This window comes from Pogona vitticeps, chromosome 5 (assembly GCF_051106095.1).
Source record: "Pogona vitticeps strain Pit_001003342236 chromosome 5, PviZW2.1, whole genome shotgun sequence".
NCBI classification, from domain to species: Eukaryota; Metazoa; Chordata; class Lepidosauria; order Squamata; family Agamidae; genus Pogona; species Pogona vitticeps.
In genome coordinates this window covers 31,671,688-31,695,106 of record NC_135787.1, presented here as the reverse complement: position 1 = coordinate 31,695,106, position 23,419 = coordinate 31,671,688, and the positions used below count along the sequence as shown (strand labels likewise).

At 39.2% G+C, this 23,419-nt stretch overlaps 1 long non-coding RNA gene across 1 annotated transcript; it reads right to left on the bottom strand.

Annotated features, from left to right (window-relative positions):
* Positions 1 to 3,874: 3,874 nt before the first annotated feature.
* LOC140707598 (uncharacterized) lies at positions 3,875 to 23,419 on the bottom strand. Its single transcript, XR_012087751.2, has 2 exons — positions 6,142 to 23,419; positions 3,875 to 6,033 (listed from the first exon to the last, which is right to left on the bottom strand). It is a non-coding gene; the product is annotated as an uncharacterized LOC140707598 (long non-coding RNA).

The window sequence follows — 23,419 nt, the reverse complement described above, 5'->3', positions numbered from 1 at the left end:
TCATGTTAGCTACAGAACTGGAGACACTGAGCCTACAGAAAGTATGAGCACGAAAACAGTTTACATGAAGAACTGCACATTTAAAAGACTTAAGTAAGTACAGGTGTTTTGTGGTTGCTACTTGCTGATCTGGCAGCAATTGTTAGTCATTTGATCAGAAGGCCCATCTGCACAGATCTAAAAGATAAAAGCTTTGATTGTCTGGCCTTTATATTTGTCTGGCTCATCTTCATTCATTCTTGTGAACTGACAAAGCCTCTAAGTGCTAAGAGAAACCTATCCAAGCCATGCTGCTTCACAGATGTGTATGTGCTGAGCCAGTTCAATATGTAGCCGATAGTTTGATTAACTGTCTGTTCATAATAGAAATCAGAGGCTTTGTATTCTCATAGTCAAGGGCATAACTATTCCAAATAAAGTTCTCTGTATATGACAGATCTGTTAGTTTACAAACAATCTAGCCTACTTTCCACAAAATCATTCTAGTAGTCTAGCATGCTTTTGGGAGCTGGCTGGCTTAGCAGAAGTGGGCTCTAACAGCTAGATGCCATGTTAATGGCCAAAATCCTGTTGCTTAGCATAGTAAGTCTCGCTAGAATAGGCCCATTGAATCAATGGGGATTTGGGAGTCAACTCCTCTATTAAGTTCCAGTGATTCAAATGAGCCTACTCTAACTGCCACCTATTTTGGTATAGAAAGTCGTGGATCCCCATTGATTCAGTGGGTGTGCTCTAGTGTGATTTACTACACTAAGCAACAGGATTTGGGCCAATCTGATTTTAGATTGCTTTTATTCCAGTTACGTTTTAACAATATAAATTGTTCAATTGTTTTTTAATATCAAAATATATGTGTTCTTATTATACCTATTTTTAAATCTTGTGATTTATTGCCTTGAGCCCTAGATTTGGGAGAAAGGCAGGACAAATAAAATAAAATAAAATAAACCACATAACCAAAATTAAGAGAAGTTGCAATGCTCCCAAGCAGGGAGCACATAGTTGTTTCAAATATCCAAATGTATTCACAAACAAACATTATTTCCTGACCAGCAGGGAGAAATAAGTCAATAGTCAGTTAACAGAGTACAATCTAAAGCTATTTATGTCAGGAACATTTAACAGTATACCACAAATACAACAGATGGCAACTAAAACCTTGTGCAAGCAAGGAAAGGAGCAGCCTCACCCCTTCTGTGTTGCAGACCAAGTCTTAAACAGTCATCAGGTATTGTGTGTATCTGGCTATTTCAAGGAATTATTGTTTTTTCAAAAAAACCTAGAAAACTCTACAGCAGCCTTCCTCAAGCTTGTGCCCTCCAAATGTTATTTTAATGCAGTTTTTATATAATGTTATTATTTTTAAGTATTATTGCATTTAATTTAATGGTACATAAACATGACTAATTAAAACATTATTAATGAATTTATTATACTAAAATGTCTTTTATCCTCTCAAGATGCATAAGCATAGGTTTCATGTATACAGAGCCTGTGAACAATTGGAGGCCAGAATTCTAAGGATCTTCTGTCATAATTACAGCTTCTAAGTAAAGAGCTTTTAAGCAAGTGGCTGAAATCCAGTAATGTCATAACTAGAGAAGGTCCATTGAATCATTAAAGTGTCTGTCAGCAACATATTCAAGATCAAATGCTTTAGCGTTGGAACATCCTATATCTGCAACTACTGATACCTCAAAACTACCTATAGATTATTTATCCAAAGATTTATTCCAAGATGAAAAATCAAGGTAGTCAAAGCAACATCTGCCTTTTAGACTCTAGCTGAAATTCAGTTTTAACTCAAGTGGACTTATTGAATCAATGGAACTTATATAAGTAATGACTCATCAAATCCCCACTGAGTCAATGAGCAAACTGTAGTTCCAGCTAAAGATGGGCATGAACTGCGGTTTGGCCTGGCTCGGTTGTTCACCTGCAAAGCTATTCTATAGGTGCCCTAGATTCCCTTGCCCTGCCTTCTCCAGCGGGCACCCACTCAGAAACAGTGCTTTGAGGAGGCAGGGCTGGGAAGCTGCGCTGCTGCCTCTGAGTGGGTGCCTGCTGGAGGAGGCAGGGCAAAGGAAGCCAGGGCAACCATGGAACAAACTACAGTGGTACCTCAATTTACGAACTTAATCCTTATTGGAACGGCGTTTGTACATCGAAAAGTTCATAAATCGAGGCAAACTTTTCCATACGAATGCACTGAAAACCATTTAATCCTGTACCTGCTGTTTTTCGTTCGTATGTTGAGGCGCTGTTCTTAGGTAGAGGCATTAGTTCCCATAGGAACTAATGCAAAGCCGGTTAATCCATACTCTACCACTAGGGGGAGAATTTTTTTAAAAAAATTCTTCTTTTGACTTAAGATGATCTTAAGTCAAAAAAAACGGCAGGAAAGGGTTTTTTCCCGTTTTTTCCGTTCATAAGTCGAGGCTCCATTCGCAAGACGAAGCAACATTTTGCGAACAGAGCCGTTCGTAACTCGAAACGTTCACAAGTGGAGACATTTGTAAGTCGAGGTACCACTGTATGATTCATGGCCATCCTTAGTTGCATCTTACAACTAATCAGTCTGGAGTCCCACAGCCACAACCAGTAGTTTTTCCTCCAGAGACCCTTCTGTTTTTTACAAGTCAAATCTTTTCACTTCAGTTCAAAGTGTGTGATCAGTTTGAACTTATGTAGAAAGGAAAGGCCTGAAAGACCTACCAGCGCACACCAGCGCACGTACATGTATGCACGTGCGCAAAACAGTGGTGCTTTGGCAAAGCACCTTCCCCCATGCCTCCTGCCTCATGAGGGAGGACTAGGTGAGCGCACGTGCACACACACACACACACATACACACACACACACAAAAGCAGCAACAACATTCTCTTACCTCTGCACTTCTTTTTAAAAAAGCCAGAGTGCTTGTTTATTATTATTATTTTACAGTTTAATGAGCTATGCTTGTCCACAAGATAAGCTGAGGAAAGGAGTGGTTGAGGAAGGAATCAATCATTCATTTCCTCTTAACACAGTTCTTCTGAACCATTGTTTTGAGGGTAAAGATAATGCTTTTTAGTAAAATAGCTTTAAGTTGATTTTGACTTTTAATTGTAATATCCTTTCGATAGCCTTGAGAAAAGAACACTGAAGGGAGATATTCTTCAAATACTTGAAATATTGTAATACAGAGGAGGGGCAGGATCTGTTCTCAATCATCCCAGAGTGTAAGACAATTAATAATAGCTCCAAGTTACAGGAAGCCAAAATTCGGTTGAGTATCAGGAAAAACTCCCTAACTATTAAAGCAGTATGACAATGGAACCAATTACCTCAGGAAGTAGTGAGTGCGCCAATGCTAGTCTTAATGGGCCATGGTGAAGACACTGGGGAAGTTAGCATCAAAAAAATAATAAATTATCTCTTATACACTGATGAAAATTAGACACCCATCTGTCAGATGGCTTGTTGGATTCCTGTATTGAGCAGGGGTTTGGCCTCAATGTCCTTATGGGCCTCTTCCAATTCCATTATTCTATGATTCTATGATGTGCCACCTCTGAGTATGGTGGAAGGTTAATGTTTGATGAAACTAGTCCTGAGCTCTATTTTCTCTTTGCATTGCTAACAATTCTTTTGAGTGACACTGAGTCTAAGCATGGTCATGGTTAAGTGCATTCAACAACAGCCAGGAAAATGGGTCACTTGTTGACAGCTGACTAACCCCATTTCAGAGTGAAAGCAGGATGTGTTCCAATGGTTTGACATCCAAAGGGATTTTTTCTTAAACAGCATACAATGTATTCTCTAGGGAATGACAAATTTCTTATTTCCAGTTCTTGTCAGAGCGGCCAAAATAACCACTTCTAGGAAACAAAAGGATTTTTAAAAAATCTTGTTTTATTTTTGTCTGGATATGCTTGCACAGACTAATACAACGACTTCTTTGAAATGTAGGAAATTCTTTTCATACTTCAGGGATCCTGCAGCCCGGTCTGTTCACTCATACGCAAACAAACACATTCAGGCATTCTAAAAGAGACCACAACAATTTTTTAAAAGGAGGCCCGGATGAGAATCCTTTTCATGCTTAGTCTACACAGTGCCATTAATCTATTGAAAAAGAGTCAAGCGGGAAGCAAGGGGGAGGCCTCCATTTCCTCTTCACCTTAGCCTGAGTATGCAAAATCATTACTTTCTCACATCAATAAAAGTGCTGCATACCAATATGCCTTTGAGCAGGCATTGGTGGTTGGCAGGGTAGAAAATAATGGTTTTCTAGACTTTACTTAACATTGGAAGTTTCAGGCCATCTCTTCAGTATCAGTTTACTTTCTGGTAGACTCTTGTGACTTATTTGCATCATCATCATCATCATCATCATCATCATCATCATCATCATCATCATCAGTAGTAGTAGTAGTAGTAGTAGTTGCAGATCTCAGATCACACAGTACTATAACCAGTTGCGGATAACACCATCAAAACTCCAAATGACAATAATAGGAACAGCATATGTACTGCTCCGATATTTAACAGATACTTAGGTTTTTGGTTAAAACTTGTATGTGCTATTTAATAGCAGTCAACCATTTCATAATTTTGGAAAACAGTCTTAATGGGTCATGGTGAAGACACTGGGGAAGTTAGCATCAAAAAAATAATAAATTATCTCTTATACACTGATGATCTAAAACTATATACAAAAAATTCTGTGGAGACAGAATCACTGCTAAACACAGTGCAAATATTTAGTAAAGATATCCAAATGAAATGTGGAATTGACAAATGTGCAGCTCTATCTGTACACCGCAGCAATATCCAAAAACTAGATGGAATAGAGTTTTAAAATGGCAATATTATAAAATCATTATCAAGTGATGAAAATTATAAATACCTTGGAATACGGGAAGCAGATAACATTCTGCACACAAAGTTAAAGAACTGACAGAAAGGGAATATATCAAAATATTGCGGAAAAACTTAAAATCAAAATTAAATGATGGAAATGCAATCAAAGCCATAAACACATGGGCAGTTCCAGTAATTAGATATCCAGCTGGAATAATTGATTAGATTCAAAATGAATTAAATTGGATTGGAAAACTAATTAACATTCATCACGCAGTACATCCAAAAAGTAATGTGGACAGATTATATTTACCATGAAAGATCAGAGGCCGTGGATTACTGCAAATACAGCAGGTAGTAGAGGAGGAAAAAAGAAGCCTAAATGATTATATCAGTACAAGGAGAGAAAAATTACTTAAGGCAGTGAAAATGGAGAATATTTTGAAAGCCACAGAAACAATGGTGCACTATAAGAAACAACAATTTGAAAATAAATTAAACAGCTGGAAAAATAAACGACTATATGGACAACACCTGAGAAATATTAATAGAAAGCATTCAACATGGGTTGAGGACTGTTAAGAAAGAAACTGAAGGTTTGATCTTTGCTGCACAAGAACAAGCACTCCAAACTAATGTGATGAAAGTTAAGATCCAAGAGATTAGTGCTAACAGCAAATGTCGACTCTGCCAAGAAAAAGATGAAACTGTATCACACCTCATCTGCAAATTTCCAAAGACTGTACAAACAGATTACAAAATTAGACATGACTGAGGGGCAAAATTAGTGCATTGGTCATTATGCAAAATATATATATATAACTTGCCAGCCTCCAAAAACCCATGGGAACATCGAGTAGATAAGGTGCCAGAAAATGAGGAAGTCAAGATCTTGTGGGATTTCCGGATCCAGACTGACAGACACCTTGAACATAACATACTGGACATAGTAGTAATAGAACGAAGAAATGTTTGTACAACATTGCAATTCCAGGGGACGCTAGAGTTGAAAATAAAGAATTGAAAAAACTAACAAAATACAGAGACCAGGCAATCGAAACATCTTGCTTGGGGATGGAACACACTTCAATGGTCCCCATAGTCATTGGGGCTTTGGGAACAATACCAAATAATTTCACCCAGTACTATAAGCGGTTGCAGATCTCAGAAATCACACCATCAGAGCTACTGAAAAACAAAACAAAACACAGCAATATTAGAAACAGAATACATACTGTGCCGATATTTAACAGATATTTAGGTTTTTGGTTAAAACATGTACTTGATATATAATACCTGTCAATGTTTTTATAATTGTGCCTGGTGTTTTTTAACCACCACCTCCTCCTCCTCCTTTGAACTGCAGAGCTGGAAGAGACCCTATGGATCTTCAAAGGAGATACAGTGGGGAACTGAACTCTCAACAAGAATATAGATATTGCTATTACCATCTTTATGTTGGCCAAATTCCATCAAATCTTTCTGCAGCTCTTAAGACACAGGTGTGCCAGAGAAGGAACCCTTCTCTCCCTGCTATTACAATCCAAATCGCAGAGGTAAGATGGAGGGCCAAACATTTCTAAACTTCCATCTCTCTATAAGTCTATGGTCAACCAATCCCAACCAATCCCAAATAGTAATGAAGCCTACTACATTGCGGGGTAACATCTTTCCTCCATTATATCACAAGACAATGTGTAGACAAGAAAGGCTTAAAACTGGAGTTTTTCCTACTCCCGTCACCCACTTACTTTTGTTAACTTACCTGATGAGGAGAGAACATTCTTGAAACCCTGCACACTTTTTATGCTTCCTTTTTTTTCTGTATCTGGCTCTAGAGCCAGAGGTTGGGAGTTCAATTCCCTGTTGCGCCTCCTTACCAACACAGCAGCCTACGTGGCCTTGGGCAAGCTGTACAGCCCCAGGATGTCTCCAGAAGAGGGGAATGGTAAACCACTTTTGAGTATTCTCTAACTGGAAAACCATAACTCAGAAACTGATTTGAAAGGACATGATTATTGTTAATAAAGGTTTTACCCCCCTTTGGCTTTTGGAATTTGTTTTGTGCCAATGCAGCTCTCTTTACCCTTGTTTAGAGCTCCCAGAAGGTATCTGAAACAGGGACAACCCCATCCATAATTAAATATTTTCACTTATTGAAAATTGTCTTCCCATGTCTCTGACCAGGACTAGGTAAGGAAGCAAGCCACCTTATATCAGTGAAAGAAAAGATGAAAGAAGCACTGGGGAATTTCTGCTTAAAAACAAACAAACGTACATACATATACACCACCTCCACCACAGGGGGTTTACACCATCTGTCCTTGTCTGGGTTCCCTTTTGCTCCACACTGAGAGGATTTGTGAAGGACTGAAGAGCACCTTATAGACTAGAAATCAGTGCAGCCGCTTAAGCTCTGTTGCCCAGACAATGGTAAGGCCCGAGAATCCCCTTCCTCCTTCCTCCCTTCCTTCCTGTTGAGTGTTCTGCCTGACTAAACAAACTAAATGCGCCTGACTCCCCTCCTGCGGCAAGTGGACTTGACCGGAGCTAAAACCAACAAAAGAAGATACTGATGGGAGCTGCCCAAGCGCTGGGCACAGAGTCAACAAGCAGGTCTTATTGAAATGCTAATGAGGCCATGTACTCCACAGCACCTCCAGTGTCCTTAACTTTTCAACCCCCAGCCAACAGCAACCGATTTACAAGCTGCTGCTCTAATGACTTACTCGGCTAGCCCCAGTATCCTAGCTTCACTGGCTGGCATTATTATTGCATCCAAAGGGTTATTACTGCATTCAAAGAGACAAAAATTTGTATCCAACCATCGTCCTCATTTGACATCATTGTAATTACTGCCACAAAGTGCATAGAGTTTATGGAATTGTCATGAGATTAAATTTACTGAAATGCTATTCAAGGCAGTGCTTTAGCACTGGGATGGGCACTGCAGAGATAGACACAGATGATTAGTTGTTGCTTTCTGCTATCAAAACTCTTCGTAGATCCTGCAATACGAAATCAAATTCTGTAAGGCTAGTCACATTCATGCATCTGGATACTTAGACGTTCTTTGGTTAATCAATGGACAACCAGAGACATTGTTACACTTGGAGAAAGTCACAATTCAAGATGTAATATAGCTTTGATTACTTCATGTGTTGATTTTTTCATCCTGCTTTTTGTGTTCAGATATTGAGCTGTACGTACTCCCTAGCATCAGTGATTTTTCTCATTATTTTTATTTCTGTTCCCTTCCATCATAAAGACTGATCTTCAGAACTAGAGGCTGCTGCTCATCTAAGATATAACACTTTTTTTCAGTAATCCATGGCAGCCATATTATCTTACCCCTGCTGCTCCACAATTGAGATTATTTTGTTTTAACTGTCATAAACAGAGGAGTGTTTCTTCATTATTTTGTGTGTGTGTGTGTGTGTGAGAGAGAGAGAGAGAGAGAGAGAGAGAGAGAGAGAGAGAGAGAGTTGTTATCTGGATAAAATGTGTGGCTCAGTCAGTATAGTGGTGAAAGAAGTTCAAACTGGATGCTTTCCAACAGGACTTAAACCCGGAAGAATTGCTCAGTCTTGTCTTGTGATAAACAAGACATTATATAACAATTGTTATCTTCTCAAATGGGTTTAACAGTTATACTGCTTAAAAATCTCAGTGAAATGCCTGGCTGTTCCATTTCTCTCAAACCAGTTTCAGCCAGAAGGATATCCTGAGGTCAAATGACTTGCCCTCTTCAACATTCATCCACCTTTGTATTCTTAAGGGATAGATGGAAAACTGAATCTCCTAAAACAGAGACAGGCAATGGTGGCTCTTCAAATGTACTTAGAATGCCCTTCTCGTCATTCCTTACTATTGGCTAGGCTGCCTAGGGATAATGGAAGTTTTAGGCTCCAAACATCTGGTGGGCCACCACTGTCCATCTCTATCCTACAGACTGGCAACTTTTCCCAAGCTGGTGTTTTGTACATATGTTGAACTGCAAGTCCTATCATCCCCAGCCAGTTCATCACAGCCATTAGATACTTAAGATGGCTCTCACATCCAAATCATTAATAAGCATATTAATCCCTCATCTGAGTAATTAATAAAAATGTTGAAGACCACTGGGCTCAGGACTAAGCTTTGTGGTAACCCACTTGCTACCACCTCCCAGTTTGAGGAAGAGCCATTGATAAGCACTCCCTGAGTATAATTCTGTAACCAACAGTGAGTACAGTATTTGTCCTTTTTTTTGTCTGCTTTTACCATTCCATTCCCACTGAGTAGCTGAGCCACTGTTTCTTTTCTCTGTCTTTTGTTACACTTATATCTAAAGAATGTTTTGCTGCTTTTAGTGTCTGTTGCTAACCTTAGCTCATTTTCAGCTTTTTTTTTACTCGTTGGAATTATTTCTAGTTGTGCTTTTAGAATTTCCTTTTTAAGAGGCTCCCACCCATCTTGGACTCATTTTCCTGTTAGGATTTCCTGCCATGAGGCCTTACTTACCATTGTTCGGAGTTTATTAAAATTAGCTTTCCTAAAAAGCAGCATAGACGTGTGGCTACACTCTGCTTTTTCTTTCTTTGTTTCTAATAGTAGACTGACATTCAGTGCTACAACTCAGATGTGTTCAGACTTTTCCAAGCTCAGATTTGCAGTCACAGTCTCAGTTCTCCCTCCACACGTTTAACACCTTTTGCCAGGGGTGTCAGTGGACTGGACTTGCACACGAGCTTGTGTCTTTGCTGAAATCCTGACCTCTATTAAAAGTTAAACAACTGGTTATCCATTACCAAACATGCCATAATCAGACTTCCTTACTAGCTGGAATATCCTGGATAATGTGTATCAATCTGCTACTCTCTAGGTGACAGGAAATTACCTTAACTGCATGGAATATTTCTTATGTCCCATTTCAAAGGAAAAATCTGCAAAGATTGCATTTGAAACCCTTTCTTATAAACTCAGTCTCAGTCTATTTGAGATTTATGTTTCTGAGTATCCAAATACTTACAATAACCCTTACTAATTAATCATTTGGGGAAGGTTTACTAGGTCAGCTAGTCCTATTTCCACTCAAGATGGTAAAGCTAGATGTAGCACCTCCTCAACATATTCCAGCAAATACATCTCTCACTTTCCCAGCTACTGTTTTTATTAAGTATCCAAGATGTGTCCTAGGCCAGTGGTAGCTAACTTGTGCCACCAGACAGATGCAATGGAATTGGATTGGCATCTGCTTTACTGAGCCTAAATCTATGGTGTGGAATAATGAAAGTTAAGTCCAACAACATCTGAAGAATTACATATTACTTGAAAGAAGTGATAAAAGAAGCACACGGGCTTATCTGTGGCTGCTTCCTATTTGCACTTGAAGGAAGGAGAGGCACCATTCCCCTATGGAAAAACTTGTGTTCTCATGTTGCCCAGAATATGCTCTAGACATCCGTCTCCCTTTAGAGGACTGCGCATATCCTTTCCTAATAGGTCTGAGAAGAAGCATGGATCACTGTTGCATTTCATCTCTTTCTGGACTCTATTCTTGTGCATCCAAAAGCAACATGTAAGTTGTTACCTTTTTCCCCCCCACAAGGGAATTCACCCATATCCATTATTATACAATAGCTTCTGCCCCACCCAAACCCTTTTGATAGGGCTGGCTATAAATCTCTTCAATATAAGCAAAAGCAGGAAATAACACTTTTGGTTGGAGCAATCCCTGAGGGAAAACAGCTTTGCTTCTGGCTATTTTATGGGGGGGGGGGGCTTTAGTCACTAACACACCACTATTAGCATACTGCTGCAATTATCAATGGCACTTTTTCCTTTAACTTCTCCTTGAATTGCCCATCAAATGTTTCAGATAAAAGGAAGCCCTTGCTTTACTACAGCTTCGCACTGCAGATAAATCCTGAGGCTAGGACACATCCAAGCAGCTGGTCCCACTTCAGGATGGTTTATTTTGTGTTATTATTGAAGACCATTTGTTTTCAATTTGTCTAGAAATAATTGGGGGGGAGGACACAGTCAAGAGTCCAGTGTGATTTTATATGACGTTCATTGGTGGAAATCTGATAATATTCTCTGGTATCAAAGTCTGGAACATATGTTTGAAATGGTTCTAATATAAAAGAGAGTGATACAAACAAAAATTAAAAACTCCCATTTACCAAGAAAGCTAGTCCTTATTTACAGCATTTTGTGATTATAGCAACCTATACTAGTGTACAACCTATACATTTTGTACTGATGTACATTTTTCAGTCTAGTGTCCATAATATGGGTGTGTAGGTTTATTTATTATGTTTCTGACAGGTCACATCATCAAAAGTGCAAGCTAGAAAAATAAGGAGTTTATCTCATCCACTTTTATTCCAATGAGCTTTCCTCCTCCAGACTTTGTCTCCAACCAAATCTGTGAGGTTCTTTGGAAGATAAAAAGTTGAGGAAGAATGAAAGAGAGAGAACAGCTAACCTACAGTCACCCAATGAGTTTCACAGCTGAGTGAAACTAGAAACTGGCTCTCTCCTGTTCCAAAGTGTATCAACAGTACACTGTCATAGCAGTTTGATACCACTGTAACTGCCACAGCTTCAAGCTATGGAATCCTGGAATTAATAGTTTGGTGAGGCACTTAGAATTCTTTGCTGTACAGCGGTGCCTCAACTTACAAACTTAACTGGTTCTGGAACTCTGGTCATAACTCGAAATGGTCTATAAAGTGAAGCACCATTTCCCATAGGAATGCATTAAAATGCAATTAATCTGTTCTGGCTGAAGAAAAAAAATCACCAAAAAACCTACACAAACAAACAAACTACTGCAAGACCCATCAGAAATGCGATTAATCCGTTTCGCCTAAGGGAAAAGAAAGAAAGAAAAGCAAACAAACCATGCAAGACTCTTCGGAAATGCAAAAAAAATAAGCAACGCAGAAAGCAAACAAACCATGCAAGACCCTTCGGAAATGCAAAAAAAGCAAAGCAAAAAACAAACCCTGAAAGACCCATCAGAAATGGGGGGAACCCAAAAAGCAAACAAACCCTATCGGAAATGGGGAAAAAAACCAAAAAACACAAACCCTGCAAGACCGATCACAGCATAGAAACATAATCCCACCACCTAGCCCGAAACCACGCTGAAAAACCCACCTAAAAACAGTTTTTAAAAAGTAGAAAGCAGCAACTTACCAGGCAGTCCGAAGCCTCCTCCAATCAAACACTCTCTAAGTAAAGGGGCAAAAGAGCTACAAAGAAGCAGCCTCTTCGCCACCAACAGTTAACAATTTGAATTCCCTGCGTTTTCCCCCTGCTCCGGTCACAAGCAGAAGCAAAATTTTGCGGCCGCAGCTGGTTGTAACTCGAAATGGTAGTATGTCGGGACGTTCGTAAGTCGAGGCACCACTGTACTTCACAGGAAGGCACCAGACATCTCTAGCAGAACCCCAAATATTAAATTGCAAAACCCAGAATTCCATAGCCATAACATTGGCACCACACTGCTATATCTGTATAGTATAAACCTATTTCTACCCCAGTAGTTTAACCAAGACCATATCACCACATTAGCTCTCAGTCTGAAGGGGCTTTTTGCTACGCAGTATTATGGGAAACATTGTGGTGCTGCAGGTTAAACTGCAGAAGCCTCTGTGCTGCAAGGTTGGAAGACTAGCAGTCGTAAGATCGAATCCACACAACGGAGTGAGCTCGCTTGTCCCAGCTCCTGCCAACCTAGAAGTTTGAAAGCATGTAAAAATGCAAGTAGATATATAGGTACCGTCACTGTGGGAAGGTAACAGTGTTCCGTGTCTAGTCACGCTGGCCACATGACCACGGAAACTGTCTACAGACAAACGCTGGCTCTATGGCTTGGAAACACGGATGAGCACCGCCCCCTAGAGTCAGACACAACTGGACTAAATGTCAAGGGGAATCTTTACCTATTATGGGAAAGCAGTAACAAGGAGGAAGGTGCTCTCTTGTTGTCCAGTTGACTAACAACCATGGAGTAACTGCATGTCTTTCATCCCAACATCACCATCAGCATGGAGAGATCAACCAAGCCTCTCCTGGTTGTAAATTATTGACAACCAACTATCTTCTTCCAGCACTTGTGATACTGATTCGCCTTCTCTAGCTTCCTCCTGCACTACTTTTCCTATGTATGCCTTCTCTTTTAGACAGCACACCAAAAGAGGGCAGGGCCTTGTCTTATTTTGATTTATGAACAGCAGCTAGTTAATCTAGGTATTCTAGAAATCATTAACAGCTGCCACTATCACCATGGTGTTTTGTTTTTGTTAATCATGTATCAGCAGTTTCATTTTTGATAGCAAGGAAGCTGAAAATAGCCATGCATAAGAAAGCTACTCCTGCCCACTTTATGCTCAGTCTACCTGCAATGTAAGCAAAAGAAAGTTTGGAGCAACTGATGGAGGTGCTTCTTAGCACTGTGTAATTCCCCAGCATGTTGCTTCCTGGCATTTTCCCTACACCTGCTCTACCTCAGTACGATATTAGGCAAACATCAGGAAGGTTCAGTTTGGGAAAGAATATGAGACAAACCTGTTATTCCTTACCTTCCTTAACTGATTCTCTAGACATCTGTCTTTTTGTTTTTGTTTTTATTTTCAAGTCTCAGGTCTAAGCAACATCCCACCATCTCCCCAGTAGCAAGTAAACAAACTGGCCTCACAAGGAAGTTGCCGGTTATACTGGATTCAGAACTCAGAAGTTGCCTTATACCAAAAGGGTGTCCAGCTAGTGCACCCTTGTCTACATTACATCAACACTGAACAACTATTTAGGGCAAGGTTGGGCAATTTTCACTGGCTTGATAGCTCGATGGTCTAAGTATCTGGCTGCAGAGCCAGACGTTGAGAATTCAATTCCCCACTGTGCCTCCAGCAAATAGAACCATCCTGTGTTGCCTTGGGCAAGCTGTACAGTCCCAGGGTGCCCCCAGAAGAGGGGAGTGGTAAACCACTTCTGAGTTTTTCTCTACCTGGAAAACCCTGAAAAGAGTAATCTTAAGTTAGAATTGACTTGATGGTACATCGTAATTGTTGTTGTTGTTGGGCAATTTTGCAGCCCAGTTTTCCACCTCCTGAACCTATAATCAGTACTCCATTCCAACAAATAACCATGTCAAAGGTTTTTTAACCCTTTTTTCTCCACCTTATAAAACCAAAGAAAAGTGGACAGGCATGAACCTTGGTTTAAAGGAGAATCATACTTCCTGGATTGGTGAAATATTTTAACCAGTGTTTTCCCCACAGGCAGAGAAAGGAACAGAAAGTGGTGCGTCTACATCCCATTCTAAAAGTTCCAACAGGAGTTTTTCCCAGCCCTTACTAGAGTGTGACGGACAGCTCACACGTCACTCCTGTCCGTCAGGTTAGAGCTCTGGTGTGGGAGCCTATGACAGGACAGGAGGGGCGGAACCAATGGAACTAAGAAAGAAAAAAACAACAGTTTGGGACAGTTAGGCAGTTGGAGAGTGAGAGAGAAGAAGGGACAGAGATAGATAGAGGGATTGAAAGTGTTAAGATAGTTAAGATTAGGGCAAGGACTTGGAAAGTTGGTGTGTTTGATAACAGAAGAAGTGAAATTAATAAGAATTAAACAGTTTAAATGTTGTAACACCATAATTAAAGTGAATCCTACAAAAGAAAGCATATCTAAAATCCAAAGCACGTTTAATGAATAAATACTACAAGAACATCCATGATTTTCCTTATATGTTTCACTTTAAATAAATATTGTTATAATTGACAGCATTGATTCAGTATTCATCATTGGTACAAGGAGGAGAATATCCTCTGGTGGCAGCGTAAAAAGAAAGAAAAGTTGTGTCCAAAGGGGAACCTGGGTGTTAAGGAAAAGAAACAGGGGACCTGGGGGTGTGCAACATAGAGATACTAGGGGCTGATGCTAACAGTTTTTGTATGACAAGCATGTGTTCTATTCATCAAATTACATGTCATTTAAGGGAAGAATTTCCCATGAGGCTAAGCCCAACTCCGTAACTGCTGGAGCAAAAACTTTTTTATTCACAGAACTATACAACTGCATAGTAATATGGTAAGGTTCTTTAACGCTCAAGTGCAGTTCCCATTTATTCCAGTCACAGAAAAATCAGTGAAGTTGGACACAACTTATTTAAATATCTTCCAGTTTCAAATTCTCCATTCTTTTTCCTCAGGCATCCAAACGACTGTGTTTGCCTTAAGTCTCTGCAGTCAGTTTTCAAGGACAGGAAGACTGAGGCGTTGCAGCAGCAGGTGCAGTTTGATTCTCAAGTGCACTGACCTTCTGTAGGAGCATGGCAGGAATTTCAAATAGGATTAGCCACCCCAGACAAGAAAAAGGTCACAGGACATTTCCACTGGAAATTCTCATGCAAATAGGTCTTTTGATATGCATGACTTTTTTTCCACACACATCTAATAGCTGTGCATACAGAAAAGGGGAAATACTGAAACATGATGGCTAATGTATGTTAATCTTGTGAAGATGTTGACTTCACAGAAAATGTCAGACTGCCAAAGGGATAAGGATGCCAGACTCTGCCTAAAAGAGAATTCTTGCAATATTAGAGCCTTTCAGAGATGTGCAAAAACCAGTGTCTGTGCAACTTGATCACCCATTTTATTTCTGCTATTCCTCTATGGAGGTTGAAATAGGTGGAGCCTATCTACTGGAAGACATGATTCAAGCCCTCCTGGAACTGATGTCCTTGGATTACAAAGCACTTCCTTCTGACCCCCAAAGACTACATCACTTACTCAGTGATAATCCATTTTGGTCAAATGAACAGTGTAAACATTATTATTATTATTATTATTGTTGTTGTTGTTGTTGTTGTTGTTGTTATTGTTATTGTTATTGTTATTGTTATTGTTATTGTTATTGTTATTGATTGCCTTCCTATGCAGCCTTCCTCCTGGCAGTGGGACTCATAGCCACACAAGATTAGCAATGGTCAGAAACACCTTCTTTAAGATGACAAACATGACATGCAAGAAACACTTAAAACTGGTATTGAGAATACACACTGTATAGTGCTGTGCATTTTCAATTCTACTGTATGTTATGGAATAATACCTTTAACACACATGAAAAAACAATCCTTAGAAGCATTTGAAGCATGGATTTATCACAAGACACTGATAATTTATTGGACTGAGACAGTGATTGAATAAATTAAGACCATGAAATGATAAAACACACAAAATTCAGATAAGCTAGAATATAGTTGTTGTAGCTTTTTCGGGCTGTTTGACTGTGTTCTGAAGGTTGTTCTTCCTAACATTTCACCAGTCTCTGTGGCCAGCATCTTCAGAGGACAGGAGTTAGAACTCTGTCTGTGCTCTGCTAGGCAGAACTGGTTTAAGAGTTTCCCCCCCCTTTTTTATTACAATTTTTAATTACAAATTCATACTATTTTCCTTTCTCTCTCCGTTTTGAGAAATCATGCAATTAAACAGGAGGAAAACGTTTAACACATTCCTGCACTGAGCAGGGGGCTGGACTCGCTGGCCTTATAGGCCCCTTCCCACTTTATTATACTATGATTCTATGATTAAACAACAAAAATTAAGACATAACTGATAACTAAATGTCAGACAAAAACAAAACAAAAACAAACAAGATAAAAATGTTGTGGCATCTTACAGACCGCTATATTTTAATTTGAGTTTTCATGGACAAGCCCACTTCTTCAGATTTCTCCATGAAAACCCATGTTATAATATAGCAGTTAGTCTTTTTGTTTTGTTTTTGAATAACATGTTAACACAGATTAACATGGCCACCTCTTCTAATACTACAACTAATGGCTGTATGTTACCCCCAATATGTCAGTCAGCAATGTCAGTCTGTGGGGAACATAAGTGATAATGGGCCATTGCACTGGCATCCTGTATGAGGGCTTCCCTTTATCATCTGATGGGCCACTGAATGCTGGACAGATACATACATGATGTTAAGAAGCATAGTTTTACTTACACTCTTATCTGCCCAGCCAAAGAGCATCTTTAACAGATGAATTCCAGTTCGCTGCTGCATTTAATAATTATCTCAAATGACTATAAATAATGAACACAAGACGCAGGCCCCAATGGTACAGGTTGTGTGAAAGGCAGAATTCAGGTGTTGAAAAGTTTAATTATGTTGGCTGAAGTGGCTCACTTACTCTGTCTCAATCAAGCAAAACTAATGGGTTCTCTTTTTAAAGACTGGAGCAGGCCTTTCTGACATGAATTAAGTATTAGGACAGGAGATTTTTACTAAGACAGTTCCCTCCGCAAAGTCAGCCTTTGAAAGAAATGAGTTCCATTTTAAGTCTCCAAAACACTTAAAAGGCATTTATCGTTAATTTAAAATACCAAATTATGTACCAGGACAAAAAGATTTTTCCGCCCTGATGGGTCTTAACAAGAGTAATAAACCATGTGTAACTACATCGATAGATATGGCTACTACAGTATCAATGTTTTACTAAGCCAACTCACTGCAGAAAGAGGGGAGGAAATGTAACACAGGGCTGCCAGTGTAAGAAAGAAAGATGTGGAGGAGAGAAAGACCGGCTAAGAGAACTAACAGAGCATCAGCTTATACCTCTGTCTCTTATGTGTACATTTATTTATATACTATTTGTTGCAATGTTTGGGACATTTTTTATGCTTCAAAATAAGAATGGGATTAGTTTTGCCTATGTTGTTTTTGTGTAAGGGGTAGTTGACATTTTAATTTAAATAAGTAGATTTTCTCCTTATGGCCAGCTGAGGAGTGTTAAGCAACTGGCCATCTGCCCACATTTTGCACAATATCTTTTGAAAAGAATAATGATATGTTTTACTTGTTTGTTTCCCAAGGTATCTTTGCTTTATTTGAAGTCTGATTTACAATAATGTGTTGATTTTAACTTTATAAAAGTGAAGGGTTTGTGAAGAGGATTGTAAAATACTAGTCTGGTATTAAAATAGCTGCATAAATCTTAACAAGTAGAAACTGGCAAACTTAGTTACAGTACTATGGGTTGAAATCTGTAGGCAAAAGCGACTACTTGTAGCCCTGTGTAGATCACGGATTGGGTGTTTGCACATGCACATTCATGCACGTTTCGTAAACTCACATTTTTGGACTACTGTACAACCCCCACAAGTCTCTCTGCTAGAGTGGTCGTGCCAGCTAGGGAATTCTAATGCTGGTGTTCCAAAAAGTAACTGTTCCCAAACTCTACATTTTTATTGAAGTTTGATAATAATTGGGTTAAGAACAAAGAATCAATCAAGACATGGAGGAAGATGAGAAGTGGGCTTAGGACCTAGAGGTGGAAAAGCAGATTACAGGAAAATATAGTCAGGCTGGTATTTTTTCATGAACCTGAGCTTAATGAATATAAGCAATAAAAATAAAGAGTTTGATGGGGAAGAGAGGCGATACCAAGAGTCTAAGTTGATGGAGGTGCTAGTGCATCAAAACTAGTTTATGTGCACACACATATACCAGAGAGAGAAAGATGGTCAGACAGGTGTGGATTCTGCAAGCATACAGCCATTTTGTAACTGCTGTTGTCCCACTGATGGTTTGATGTAAGGCATCCCAGAACACTGATTGAGGTATTTCAGGATACTTCATTCCCACAATTAACCCTTAATGTGCAACAAAACTGCAGTTTTCCAACTTCCTAGTATCTAACAAACATCAACCTCACATGTTCATCTGTTGGTGCAGTTAGAAACTTTGCAAAGGGAGGTATCTTGATCACAAGTGCATATGCATTCATATACCAGAAAAGATGTTTAGAGCAGTTGGAGCACTGCTTCTTATAAAAGATCAAGAATTATGTTTCTGAGCAGCCCATAGCACTGTCTTTATTTCTAATCTACCAGCAGGGCATATAGACCCATCTGCAGTTTGCTTCTCTTTTCACTTTGTGAGTTTGCTTCTTGGAATCAGTCCTGAGAGCAAAGGGTGGGGAGAAAAGTGAGCAATTATTCCAGGAGATTTTTAAGCTAAAATACAGTTTCTTAAACTGCGAGGGTGGCTTGATAGGCACCACTCGGGAATGCACACAAATCTGAGATTTTCTTTTTCCAGGTATAAATAAACCAGATAATGTATGTAACAAGTACTCTGTGTACAAAACCTTCCCTTTAACTCAAGGCTTTTGTCACAACAACTAACTCTTTGGAGAGATGGAGAGAGGCCAATGAAGAGTGTACCTCAAAGCTGATGATTTTACATTGCAATGTACTTTTCTTTTTAAACTTCACACACAGAGAGACACCATTTATCATGATCTGCAAAGGCTACTACAATATGCTAGTATCTTTCCCTGCCTCTTCCCAACCCACATGGGGCAGTGGCTGAACTAAAAATTTCGCAAACCTTTACATTGTTCTTCCTGACACCGGATCAGCAAAGACAAAAAGCAACTGCCAGCTCAAAAGCAATCCAGTGATAGAGCCTGGTGCTATCTAATCAAGGGCAAAAGGTCACTTCCGAACAACTGGGCAATAAAAGATTATTTCCAGCCACAGAACAGAAAGGCTCCATGGTGGATGCTTGAAAGAGGAGGGGAGGAAGGAGGGCAAAGGGGCTCCCGTCTGTGGGAGGAAGTACATTGAATAAAGCCAGCAGACGGGAACCATCTGGCTCTGTGCGTGGTCTGTTCTTAAGAAGACAGAGAAAGCCCCCTCAGAGGGGCCAGTGACTCCATGCCATGATTCAAACTTTTGTTGTAATTTAAAGGCAGCTTTCCCAGGCATCAAGAATTTGAAAAAGGCAACTTTTCCCAACACAAGAGACTGAGAAACACCATGTTTTATTGCCCATGGTCTGCAGAATGCAGTTCATTTTTATCAGAAAGGCCAAATCTTAAAAACACTAGTCAGGTAATTAAAATTCCTAAATGCGCTAACTACTTCCTAAAAACCAAGCATGCACCAAGAGTGCAAGATTACATTTTAATTTTAACAAATGACTTAACAGTTTTGTACTGTAGTTCTCTCTCAAAATGCCCTATTATGCAAGAATGGCTTTTGAATGAAAGCTAGAAGAATCAAAGGGAAGTTTATAATCCACTAGGTTGCCACTGACTTCAGAGGAGCAGAATTACAAACGTCACTGTACAAATGGCAGTGAGCAAAGCCCAACAATGATGTTCTAGTACTGTAGTTACCTCATCTGTTTGAAAGTACAAAACAGTTCACACAGAGACAAATATGTCAAACTCACTTATGGCAGTTCAAATTTCACAAGCTCAGAATTCAAAGAACAAAACCTGATCTGGACAGTGAGATGGAGCTTTTCTTTGTACCCACTCCTTTGCTTGCACCATATTTAGGAGAGGAGAGGGAAGTGTCACCACTGTTGCTATTCTTCAGTGAGAAGGAAAGGCTTAACTCAGAGGCTGTTTGATATGCATTGGTCTGAAGACAGGACCAGATTACATAAATGTCCCAGCAAGCCTGGAGATCTGTGGGGGCCTAAATAAATGTTCTTCAACTAATCCAGCCCCAGGAGAAAAGAAATGGGGCAGTTAAACATCTGGGTTCTCTGTCCAGGAAACAACAAAGGCTTTGTTCTAAGTAAGGCCTATTAAAGAAACGCTTTGTAGATTCAACAAATAAGTCAGGCAGAGCTGATTGGCATGGAAGTGTGATCATGTAAATTTATTCCTCTGAATTTTGTTCACAATGCCTTTCACTTTAGAAAAGACTCCATGTAAGTTAACAAAATGCATTTTCAAGAAAAAGGAAGAAATATTAGGAATAATAAGAAAAATCAGAACTAATAATCATGCCTCCTATGACAGCCATTATATATTCTGTTTTTCAGGGGCTTTAGCGTGGTTGTGAAATGAAATCAGGCTCACCTCAGTTTCCTTTCTCCTGCACATCCTTTCTAGGACTTTTGCTGAGGTACGCCAGGCCTGGGAGAAACTTGCACCATGACATCTTCACTGCTTCATTCAGATCTCTTTTCAAAATTTCTGCTTCTTTATCTTATCTAGTTCTGCTAGGCTTTCTGTTGAAGTCTCCTCTAATACCCTTGGGTTTTCCTGTTTATTCCCACTATTCTTCTTTGAATTCACCTGTTGAAGGAAACAAAGAGAAATATTTCTCCTTTTTGGATGACAATTCCAGAATTCCACAGCCATGGTCTGTGGCCACACTAGCTGTGAGATTCTGCCATCGGAGCTGTTGTTAAAAAAACAAATATTTTCCATCTCTGGCAAGAATCATACCACTTTTTAGCTTCACACAGCAGAATGACTATGTTTAGTACCCAACAACAGTTTAGTAGCAGCCCTACCAATATCAGTTGTTATTATTACAAGTAGACCAGCAGGTTTTGCTGTCATTTTCAAAGCTACAGAAAACTCCCCCACCCTTTTTTAGGCTTTAGACGATAGAAGGAATTCACCCATGATGCTCAGAGAAAATGAGGAGAGCCCATGTTAATTGTTGGAATGAATTTGAAAAACTAAAAGGGAAGTTTGCATTTCACAGCAGTTTTGGTATAAAATGTTTCACATAGCCAACAGTAGAGAAAAGAACAGAAAACAAGACAAGTTTCCTTAGTTTTAAAGAAGAATACATTCCACATGTCAATCAACAACTGCAAGGAGTTTTTTTTTCTAGTGAGGAGCTCTTCTGAGCTGGAACTTAGGGAAGGGTATAGATCAAGACATGAATAGAGAGGAATGTAAGCAACAACTGACCAAACAAAAATGCCTTGTTGGCTCTTGGATCTAACCTCTGTCTTCTATTCCTCAGCCCCAGATGTTTTTGGAAGGAGGGGTGGCAATCAAGGGAAGGATTTTAGTTCAAACTAAGACTAAGGAAGAGATGCTATACACATACAGGCTATTCTGCTCCCAAATATGCTACAACTGACATGTGAACACTTCACCAAGAGCCTTCTCATATCTGGTTGCTACTTACTATCGTTTTATTGACTCAAAAAACCTTATTTCTGAGGTGACATAGGAGCTGAAAATCCTGTTACTTAGCCTAGGTGAATTGCAGCTACAGCAGACCCACTGAATCGGTGGGGATTTGGGAAGCCCCTGTAAATTCCAATGATTCAGCAGGCTTACTCTAGTTGCAACTTACTAAGATAAGCAACAGGATCTCAGCCATTGTGTCATCAACGGCCTGTTTGTTATAATGGCCAGTTCATACATGCAAGAGGCTCCATCTGATGCACCTGTGAACCAGCCCTATGAAAGCTAAGAATACAAAAGGGAAGCCTAAATTTCAGTAGCAACCACTCTGCTAGGAAATGGGGGGGGGGGGGAGAGAGACATAGCAGGCTAAACTAATTTCATCAGGAGACATCATTTCTCTCTGTTTGAGAGTGGTTTCCATGGAAGAAGAACTTCAGGGCCTAAAGCTCTGACAACATCCTTTCCAATTTTCTTTTCCTCTAGTCAAGCCAAAAACAATTTAGTTGTCATCTTATTTTGACTTAAGTTTTTACTAGGTGCAGTTTAAAATCATAAAGGCTGCTCCCCCCCTCCCCCTATCCCTTTCAAAGCTGAGACCAGACTACTGATCATCTTCTAACTCATAATTTTTTTTTTCTTTTAGTCTTTCTGTACTTGTAAATGACAACTGTTTTCTCAGGGAAGATTATGAGCCCTTGTTAGCTGTAAGACCAGGGTAATTGGCTCCATGAAGCACTGCTAAATCATGAAACAGGAAACTGTGATGTCATGTCTAGTAAAGCATCAAAAAGCACCTTGTTTAAAATAGAAATATCAGATGAGATCATTACTCTCTCTCTCTTCTCTTCACATATTCTATATTTTGGCATAACATCCACCTGTCTAAGAATAATTGTATAAAGAATACTGTAAAGGCTACTGAATATCAAAATATAGTCCAGTACTCCTGCATACATAACTTGTTTGAGCAAATATGAATTTCTTTGAAAAAAAATACATATCTCACTTTATGATTGTTACATGCAGCTTTCAGAAATAATAATCAATATAGTTATTTAACAGAAAATGGAAGCATTGCATTGTATTTATCATTTTGTGCTTTGAATAGATGCCGAAGACCTTCATACAGTTTATAGTACTGTATTGTCATAAGTGTTTGACATAAAGAGACCTGCTTACTGGCTTTAACCAACGCAGACAGAACAAGAACATGAACAATTCAAAGATAGGTCTCAATTATTTCAGGAGGCAAGTATGAAGAAAACACATAACATTTTCTACTGGAAATATGTGGAATTTACATGTCTTTGATGTTGGTTGGAGCTTAGCCCAAGTCTTTTCCAATCCCAACCATTTTATTTCAACTTCTTTTATCTCCTTTGGAATTCACCCAGAACCACACATTTCCATGCTTATTCTGCATTTCATGTTCTGTTGATTCTGCCTCTTGACTTCCTTCCAGATGTAACAACAACAACAACAACAACAACAACAACAACAACAACAACAACAACAACAACAACAACAACAACAACAATAATAATAATAATAATAATAATAATAATAATAATAATAATAATAATAATAATAATAATAATAATAATAATAATAATA